Source organism: Heptranchias perlo, unplaced genomic scaffold (genome assembly GCF_035084215.1).
Source record: "Heptranchias perlo isolate sHepPer1 unplaced genomic scaffold, sHepPer1.hap1 HAP1_SCAFFOLD_49, whole genome shotgun sequence".
NCBI lineage: Eukaryota > Metazoa > Chordata > Chondrichthyes > Hexanchiformes > Hexanchidae > Heptranchias > Heptranchias perlo.
In genome coordinates, this window is record NW_027139505.1 from 149,882 (window position 1) to 160,311 (window position 10,430).

Here is a 10,430-nt window from a genome sequence, read left to right on the forward strand (position 1 = left end):
TACACAAATTGGTGTTGTATTCTCTAGAGTTTCGAAGGTTAAAGGGTGATCTGATCGAAGTTTATAAGATATTAAGGGGAACAGATAGGGTGGATGGGGAGAAACTATTTCCCCTGGTTGGGGATTCTAGGAGTAGGGGGCACAGTCTAAAAATTAGAGCCAGACGTTTCAGGAGCGAGATTAGAAAACATTTCTACACACAAACGGTGGTAGAAGTTTGGAACTCTCTTCCGCAAACGGCAATTGATACTCGCTCAATTGCTAAATTTAAATCTGTGATCGATAGCTTTTTGGCAACCAAAGACATTAAAGGATATGGGCCTAAGGCAGGTATATTGAGTTAGATCACAGATCAGCCGTTATCTTATGAAATGGCGGAGCAGGCACTAGGGGCTGAATATCCTACTCCTGTTCCTATGTTCCTATAATTGATTAAAAAAAAGCCAGGAGGAGATGAGATTTTTTTTTCCGCAGCGAGTTGCTTTGATCTGGAACACGCTGCCTGAAAGGGTGGTCGAAGCAGATTCCATAGTAATGTTCAAAAGTCAATTGGATGAATACTTGAAAAGGAGAAATATTGGAGGGCTATGGGAAATGATAGGTCAGTGTGACTAATTGGTTAGCTCTTTCAAAGAGCAGGGTACCGGCATGATGGGAGGAATGGTCACTTTTTGTGCTGTATATTGTTATAATTGAAATCAATGTGGAAGGGGGTATTATAAATCGAAGCATGTACATCAATTGAGCTTTTAGTCGAAAAAACACGTGAATCAATTCCTGGGAAGAGTAAAATAAACCCGAGGTCTCGGGTTCTTGGAAAACCAAATATAAGTGAAGTGAAACATGTTTGCCAACATTTTTTTTGCATTTGGCAGCGGAAAGTTTTCAGCAAACTCTCGGAACCGAAACGGGAACTGTTGCATCGCTAGATTCTGCTGACTGCAGTTAGCATTCTGGAGACTGTCAAGTAAAGTAGATCTGTTGCCTTTCTCTCGTCAAAGACACGGTTCTTGGTGGAGACCAGATGATGAGCAAAATTTAAGATGAAACTTAACGCGGGCAATCAAACCCAATGCCATTTGAATCAAAACACAATGGGTTTGAATGAACGTTCTTGTAGATAAAACTAAAGGAGGAACTGAGTAAGTCTCAATATTAATGCTGCACAAAGTAAAATCAAAAGGCTCAAACTTGCACTTCGCGCATTGGCAGCATCGTGTTTCATTCAAAGTCTGATATGTCTTCTGGCAATTTAACTTGTTCAATACCAGTCTGCATAGGATTTTGGAAGTTATCGAAGGTCAATGGTTAGATTTGACCATCTTTCCACTTCTCCACCAAACTTAGAACACAAACATACTCACTCAGTCACTCACAGACATACAGGCGCCTCATCTCTCTCTCTCTCTCTCACACACACATACACACACACACTCTCAGAGTCACTCTGGTATACAGAGGCATCATCTCTCTCTCTCTCTCTCGCACACATATATACACACAATCAGATTCACTCACTGATAAACGCACACATTCTTTTTTTTATCTCTCTAACATGGAGGAAACAGAGTCCATAGTAACTTTCAAAAGGCAATTGGATATATCCTTGAAAAGGGAGAAATGTTGCAGGGCTAAGGGGAAAGGGCAGGTGAGTGTGACAAATTTGATAGCTCTTTCAAAGAGCAGGGTAAAGGCACGATGGAACGAATGGCCTCCTTCTGTGCTGTATGTTGTTATGATTCAAATCAATGTGGGGGAGTTTTTTTTATTCATTCATGTGATGTGGGTGTCGCTGGCGAGGCCAGCATTTATTGGCCATTAATAGCCCTTGAGGAGGTGGTGGTGAGCCGCCTTCTTGAACCGCAGCAGCCCGTGTGGTTATAGTAAATGGAAGCTTTTAAATAATTTGAGCTTTTAATAGAAAATTTAACATGCATCAAAACCACTCCATTCTAACTGACTGATATACACACGCATTCTGTCTCTGCGTATCTGTATCTATCTCACACACACTCAGAGTATTTCACTGCAACGTACACGCATCTTCAATCTGTCTCGCTCTCACGCACACACACTCAGAGTCACTCACTGATACATAAACGCATCATTTTTCTCTCCCTCCTTGTCTCTGTGTCTCACTCTCACGCACACAAACAAACACTCACTTAGAGTCACTCACTGATAAACACACGCATTATTTGACTCTGTGTCTCTCGCAAACTAAGAGTCAGTCACTGATACACACAAGCAATCTCTGTCTCTCACTCATTTGGCACACTGCCATACTGTGGGATCGGTGATCCAGAGTGCCCACCTCAACCTCTTGTACCAGACACGGTACGCTGCTGAACTGAGGTGGCACGGTGCCATGCCCGCCCCCTTGTGCCAGGCACGGTACACAGCCACTCTGTTGTGGCACGGTTCCCTCCTCACGCCCTTGTGGCAGACATGGTGCATTGTCAACTTGTTGTGACACGGTGACCTCCCCGCCCCCTTGTACCAGACACAATACACTACTCTCTTGCGGTGGCACAGTGCCCTCCCCGCCCCCTTATAGCAGAAATGATGCAATGTTATCCTGTGGTGACATGGTGCCCTCCCCGCCCCCTTGTGCCAGGCACAGTACATTGCCCTCCTGTTGTGGCGCAGTTTCCTCCAAGCCGCCTTGTACCAGGCATAGTACACTACCCTCTTGTTGTGGCAGAGTGCCCTCTCCGCCCCCTTGTACCAGACATGGCACACTGCCATCCTGTGATAATATGGTGCCCTCCCCTCCCCCTTATGCTATACGCAGTACACTGCCATCCAATGGCGACACTGTGCAATGTCCTTATGACCAAAAACGAATATAATAAGGAGTAATTAGTCTCCACATTTTCAAAATTCAATTTGTGTTTTTTTGGTAGTCATTAAGACCTATCGCGCTAGTAAAACTTAATTTCGACCTGGTATTTGTAAACGTAGCTGTTTTGTCCTGATATTAGTTACTTTCCAGCTGGGCATGTGCGAACGCCGAAGCTTGCTCCTCCATTTTGCCACAAACAACGGTGTTCGCTGCTGAGCTCACCGTAATTGTGCAAGCAATTTCTGCCCCATTATCGTGGAGATTTTCTGTTTCAATCTCTCAGATTAGTAAAATGACCACCCCAATCACTGGCCTTTCTATCCACTGAAAATAATTGATGAGAAGTTAGAGCATTGTATGCAAACGTCACAGATATGTGCTCCATATATATTTATATATATATATATATGTAGATATATGCATGTACATGTATAACCAAATTGATTCTATACGCAGGCGTTCGAGAGACCCTCTCGACTCTCTTTCCTCTTAGTCCCTCAGCATCGGTGCATGATGTCGTCAACTGATCTCTATTTATCTCACAACAACCGCTGGCCCACGTTTCTCCACCGCTGTTCGGCTGTACATGAATACAGGTTTCACCTTCTCTCTGTTCCGCCAATCGATCTCCCTCTCACCAAGACCGCATTCTGTTCCCAGGACAATTAATGAATAACAAAATCGGGCGCACTGAGCAAGGAGCGGGCGATTCGCTATCGAACGCTTCGCTCAAACGCCCAAGACGGATTTATACAAACAGAGGGAAACATAGAATCGTCGAACCGTCAAATTTTCGAGTCATAGAATCATAGAGTCATAGAATCATAAAATCGGAGAGGCATGGAGTAATAGTGACGTCGAGTCATACAATCATAGAATCATAGAAGCATGGAGGCATACAGTCACAGGCTCATAGAATCAAAGAATCATAGAGCCATCAAATCGTAGAATCATAGAGTTAGAGAATCATAGAGTCATAGAATCATAGAATCATAGAGTTAGAGAATCATAGAGTCATAGAATCATAGAATCATAGAGTTAGAGAATCATAGAGTCATAGAGTCATAGAATAATAGAATCATAGAGTAACAGAGTCACAGAATCATAGAATTATAGAGTAATAGAGTCACAGAATCATAGAATCAATTAGTAATACAGTCACAGATTCAAAGAATCATAGAGTAATAGAGTCAAAGAGTCAAAGAATCATAGAGTAATAGAGTCACAGAATCATAGAATCATAGAACAATATAATCATAGAATCGTAGAGTCATAGAGTCATAGAATCATAGAGTCATAGAATCATAGTCATCAAATCATAGAATCATAGAAGCATAGATTCATAGAGTCACAAAGTTAAAGAATCATAGAGACAAAAAAGTCATAGAATCATGGAGTAATAGAGTAATAGAGTTATAGAATCATAGAGTCATAGTATCACAGAGTCATAGAATCATAGAGTCATAGAATCATAGTCATCAAATCATAGAATCATAGAAGCATAGATTCATAGAGTCACAAAGTTAAAGAATCATAGAGACAAAAAATCATAGAATCATGGAGTAATAGAGTAATAGAGTTATAGAATCAGAGAGTCATAGTATCACAGAGTCATAGAATCATAGAGTCATAGCATCATAGAATCATAGTGTCATAGAGTTATAGAGGAATAGACTCATAGAATCATAGAATAATAGTCATCGAATCATAGAATCATAGAGTCATAGAATCGTAGAATCATAGAGTCATAGAATCGTAGAATCATAGAGTCATCGAATCGTAGAGTCATAGAGTCATTAGAATCATAGCGTCATTGAATCATAGAATCAAAGAGTGATAGAGTCATAGAATCATAGAGTAATAGAATCAAAGAATCATAGAGGAATAGAGTCATAGAATCATAGAGTCATACAATCATGGAATCATATAATCATAGAGTCATCAAATCATAGAATCATAGAGTCATGGAGTTATAGAATCATCGAATCATAGAGTCATAGAATCATAGAGTCATAGAGTCATAGAATCATAGAGTAATAGAGTCATAGAATCATAGAATCATTGAGTCATTGAGTAATAGAGTCATAGAAACATAGAGTAATAGAGTCATAGAATCATAGAGTAATAGAGGCATAGAGTCATGGAATCATTGAGTCATAGAGTAATAGAGTCATAGAATCATAGCATCATATAGTCATAGAATCGTAGAAACATAGAGTAATAGAGTCATAGAGTCATGGAATCATTGAGTCATAGAGAAATAGAGTCATAGGATCAAAAAGTAATAGAGCCATAGAATCATAGAATTATAGAGTCATAGAATCATAGAGTAATATAGTCATAGAATCATAGAGTCATACAATCATGGAATCATATAATCATAGAGTCATCAAATCATAGAATCATAGAGTCATGGAGTTAGAGAATCATCGAATCATAGAGTCATAGAATCATAGAGTAATTGAGTCACAGAATCATAGAATCAATTAGTAATACAGTCACAGAATCAAAGAATCATAGAGTAATAGAGTCAAAGAGTCAAAGAATCATAGAGTAATAGAGTCACAGAATCATAGAATCATAGAACAATATAATCATAGAATCGTAGAGTCATAGAGTCATAGAATCATAGAGTCATAGAATCATAGTCATCAAATCATAGAATCATAGAAGCATAGATTCATAGAGTCACAAAGTTAAAGAATCATAGAGACAAAAAAGTCATAGAATCATGGAGTAATAGAGTAATAGAGTTATAGAATCATAGAGTCATAGTATCACAGAGTCATAGAATCATAGAGTCATAGAATCATAGTCATCAAATCATAGAATCATAGAAGCATAGATTCATAGAGTCACAAAGTTAAAGAATCATAGAGACAAAAAATCATAGAATCATGGAGTAATAGAGTAATAGAGTTATAGAATCAGAGAGTCATAGAATCACAGAGTCATAGAATCATAGAGTCATAGCATCATAGAATCATAGTGTCATAGAGTTATAGAGGAATAGACTCATAGAATCATAGAATAATAGTCATCGAATCATAGAATCATAGAGTCATAGAATCGTAGAATCATAGAGTCATAGAATCGTAGAATCATAGAGTCATCGAATCGTAGAGTCATAGAGTCATTAGAATCATAGCGTCATTGAATCATAGAATCAAAGAGTAATAGAGTCATAGAATCATAGAGTAATAGAATCAAAGAATCATAGAGGAATAGAGTCATAGAATCATAGAGTCATACAATCATGGAAACATATAATCATAGAGTCATCAAATCATAGAATCATAGAGTCATGGAGTTAGAGAATCATCGAATCATAGAGTCATAGAATCATAGAGTCATAGAGTCATAGAATCATAGAGTAATAGAGTCATAGAATCATAGAGTAATAGAATCATAGAATCATTGAGTCATTGAGTAATAGAGTCATAGAAACATAGAGTAATAGAGTCATAGAATCATAGAGTAATAGAGGCATAGAGTCATGGAATCATTGAGTCATAGAGTAATAGAGTCATAGAATCATAGCATCATATAGTCATAGAATCGTAGAAACATAGAGTAATAGAGTCATAGAGTCAAGGAATCATTGAGTCATAGAGAAATAGAGTCATAGAATCAAAGAGTAATAGAGCCATAGAATCATAGAATCATAGAATTATAGAGTCATAGAATCATAGAATCATAGAGTCATCGAATCATAGAATAATAGTCATTGAATCATAGAATCATAGTCATAGAATCGTAGAGTCATAGAGTCATTAGAATCATAGCGTCATTGAATCATAGAATCAAAGAGTAATAGAGTCATAGAATCATAGAGTAATAGAATCAAAGAATCATAGAGGAATAGAGTCATAGAATCATAGAGTCATACAATCATGGAATCATATAATCATAGAGTCATCAAATCATAGAATCATAGAGTCATGGAGTTATAGAATCATCGAATCATAGAGTCATAGAATCATAGAGTCATAGAGTCATAGAATCATAGAGTAATAGAGTCATAGAATCATATATTAATAGAATCATAGAATCATTGAGTCATTGAGTAATAGAGTCATAGAAACATAGAGTAATAGAGTCATAGAATCATAGAGTAATAGAGGCATAGAGTCATGGAATCATTGAGTCATAGAGTAATAGAGTCATAGAATCATAGTATCATATAGTCATAGAATCGTAGATACATAGAGTAATAGAGTCATAGATTCATGGAATCATTGAGTCATAGAGAAATAGAGTCATAGAATCAAAGAGTAATAGAGCCATAGAATCATAGAATCATAGAGTAATAGAGCCATAGAATCATAGAGTTATAGAGTCATAGAATCGTAGAGTCATCGATTCATAGAGTCATGGAATCATATAATCACAGATTCATAGAATCACAGAATCATAGAATCATATAATCATAGAGCCATCAAATCATAGAATCAAAGAATAATAGGGTCATGGAGTTATAGAATCATAAAATCGTAGAATCATAGAATCATAGCGTCATAGAGTCATAGAATCAGAGAGTCATAGATTCATAGAATCAGAGAGTCATAGAGTCATAGAATCAGAGAGTCATAGAGTCATAGAATTATAGAATCATAGAATCATGGAGGAATAGAGTCATAGAATCAAAGAATCATAGAGTCATTGAATCATTGAATCATAGAGTCATAGAATCAGAGAGTCATAGAGTCATAGAATCAGAGAGTCACAGAGTCATAGAATCAGAGAATCATAGAGTCATAGAATCAGAGAGTCATAGAGTCATAGAATCAGAGAGTCATAGAGTCATAGAATCATAGAGTCATAGAGTCATAGAATCAGAGAGTCATAGAGTCATAGAGTCATAGAATCATAGAATCATGGAGGAATAGAGTCATAGAATCATAGAATCATAGAGTCATTGAATCATTGAATCATAGAGTCATAGAATCATAGCGTCATAGAGTCATAGAGTCATAGAATCATAGAATCATAGAATCATGGAGGAATAGAGTCATGGAATCATCGAATCGTAGAGTCATAGAATCATTGAATCATAGAGTCATTGAATCAGAGAGTCATAGAGTCAAAGAATCAGAGAGTCATAGAATCAAAGAATCATGGATTCATAGAGTCATTGAATCATAGAGTAATAGAGTCATAGAATCATAATCATAGAGTCATAGAGTCAGAGAGGAATAGAGTAATAGAATCAAAGAGGAATAGACTCATCCATAGAGTCATAGAATCATAATCATAGAGTCATAGAGTCATGGAATCATTGAGTCATAGAATCATCGAGTCATATAATCATAGAGTAATAGAGCCATAGAATCATAGAGTAATAGAGTCATAGAATCATAGAGTAATAGAGTCATAGAATCATAGAGTCATGGAGTTATAGAATCATAGAATCATAGAGGAATAGTCATAGAATCATAGAATCATAGAGTCATAGAATCATAGAGTCATAGAATCATTAGAATCATAGCGTCATTGAATCATAGATTCATAGAATCATAGAGGAATAGAGGAATAGAATCATAGAGTCATATAATCATATAATCATATAATCATAGAATTGTAGAGTAATGGAGTCATAGAATCATAGAATCATCGAGTCATAGAATCATTAGAATCATAGCGTCATTGAATCATAGATTCATAGAATCATAGAGTAATAGAGTCATAGAATCATAGAGTCATAGAATCATTAGAATCATAGCGTCATTGAATCATAGATTCATAGAATCATAGAGTAATAGAGTCATAGAATCATAGAGTCATAGAATCATTAGAATCATAGCGTCATTGAATCATAGATTCATAGAATCATAGAGTAATAGAATCATAGAATCATAGAGTCATATAATCATATAATCATATAATCATAGAATTGTAGAGTAATGGAGTTATAGAGTCATAGAATCATAGTCATAGAATCATTAGAATCATAGCGTCATTGAATCATAGAATCACAGAATCATAGAGTAATAGAGACATAGAATCATAGAATCATAGAGTAATAGAGTCATATAATCATAGAGCCATAGAGTCATATAATCATCAAATCATAAAGTCATAGAGTCATATAATCATCGTGTCATAGAATGATAGGATCATAGATTCATGGAATCATAGAATCATAGAATTATAGAATCATATAATCATAGAATCATCGAATCATGGAATCAAAGAATCATAGAATCATAGATTAATAGAGTCATAGAGTCATAGAATCATAGAGTCATAGAAACATAGAATCATAGAGTCAAATAATCGTAGAGACATAGAATCAACGAATCAAAGAATCATAGAGTCATAGAGTCATAGAATCATAGAACAGTAGAATCATATAATCATACAGCTTTAAAGCAGAACAGTCAGCCCATCGTGCCGTGCCAGCTCTTTGAAAGAGCTATCTAATTAGTCCCACTCACCCAGCTCTTCCCCAAAGTCCCGCAAATCTTTATTTTTCACGTATATATTACATTCCCTTCTGAAATGTATTATTGAATCTGCTTCCACTACTCTTTCAGGCAGTGTATTCCAGATCATAAGAATTAAATGGTTCTATTTTCATACGGGTGAAGGAATAGAGATTTGCAGGTGGCATGACAAGTTAATAAGTCTGTTAAAAAACGCATACGGGATGCTTGGCTTTATAAATAGAGGTATAGAGTACAAGAGCACGGAGGCTATGCTAAACCCTTATAAAACACTGGTAAGGCTTCAGCTAGAGTACTGTGTCCAATTCTAGGCACGACATGTTAGGAAGGTCTTGGAGACAGTGCAGTGAAGATTGACCAGAATGGAACCAGGGAGGGAGGATTTCAGTTATGTGGACAGACTAGAGAAGTTGATATTGATTTCCTTCGAGCAGGGAAGGTTAAGGGGAGTTTTATTAAAGTTGTTCAAAATGATGAGGGATTTTGAAAGAGTAGATAGGGAAAAATTGTTTCAACCGACAGGAGGGTCGGTAACGAGCTGACACAGATTGAAGACGATTCATAAAAAACAAGCCAGGGGGAGATGAGAATTTTTTTTCCGCAGCTAGTTGCTATGATCTGGAACACGCTGCCTGAAAGGGTGTTGGAAGTAGATTCCAGAGTGATTATCAAAAGTCAATTGGATACATAATTGAAAAGGAGAAATTTTGCAGGGCGATGGGGAAGGGCAGGTGTGTGTGTCTGATTGGCTAGCTCGTTCTTTACGGCAGAGGACACTAAGAATATCCCAACACTGGACAAACAGGGGGCTCTAGGGGGGTGGGGGGAGGAGCTAAATACTATTAAAATCACTAAGGAATTGGTACTCAGTAAATTAATGGGACTCAAGGCGGATAAATCCCCTGGACCTGATGGCTTACATCCTAGGGTGTTGAGGGAAGTGGCAGTAGGGATTGTGGATGCTTTGTTAATAATTTTCCAAAATTCTCTGGACTCGGCAAAGGTCCCGGCAGATTGGAAAGCTGCTAATGTAACACCCTTATTTAAAAAGGGTAGTAGGCAGAAGGCTGGAAATTATAGACCAGTTAGCCTAACATCTGTGGTGGGTAAAATTTTGGAGTCTATTATTAAGGAGACAA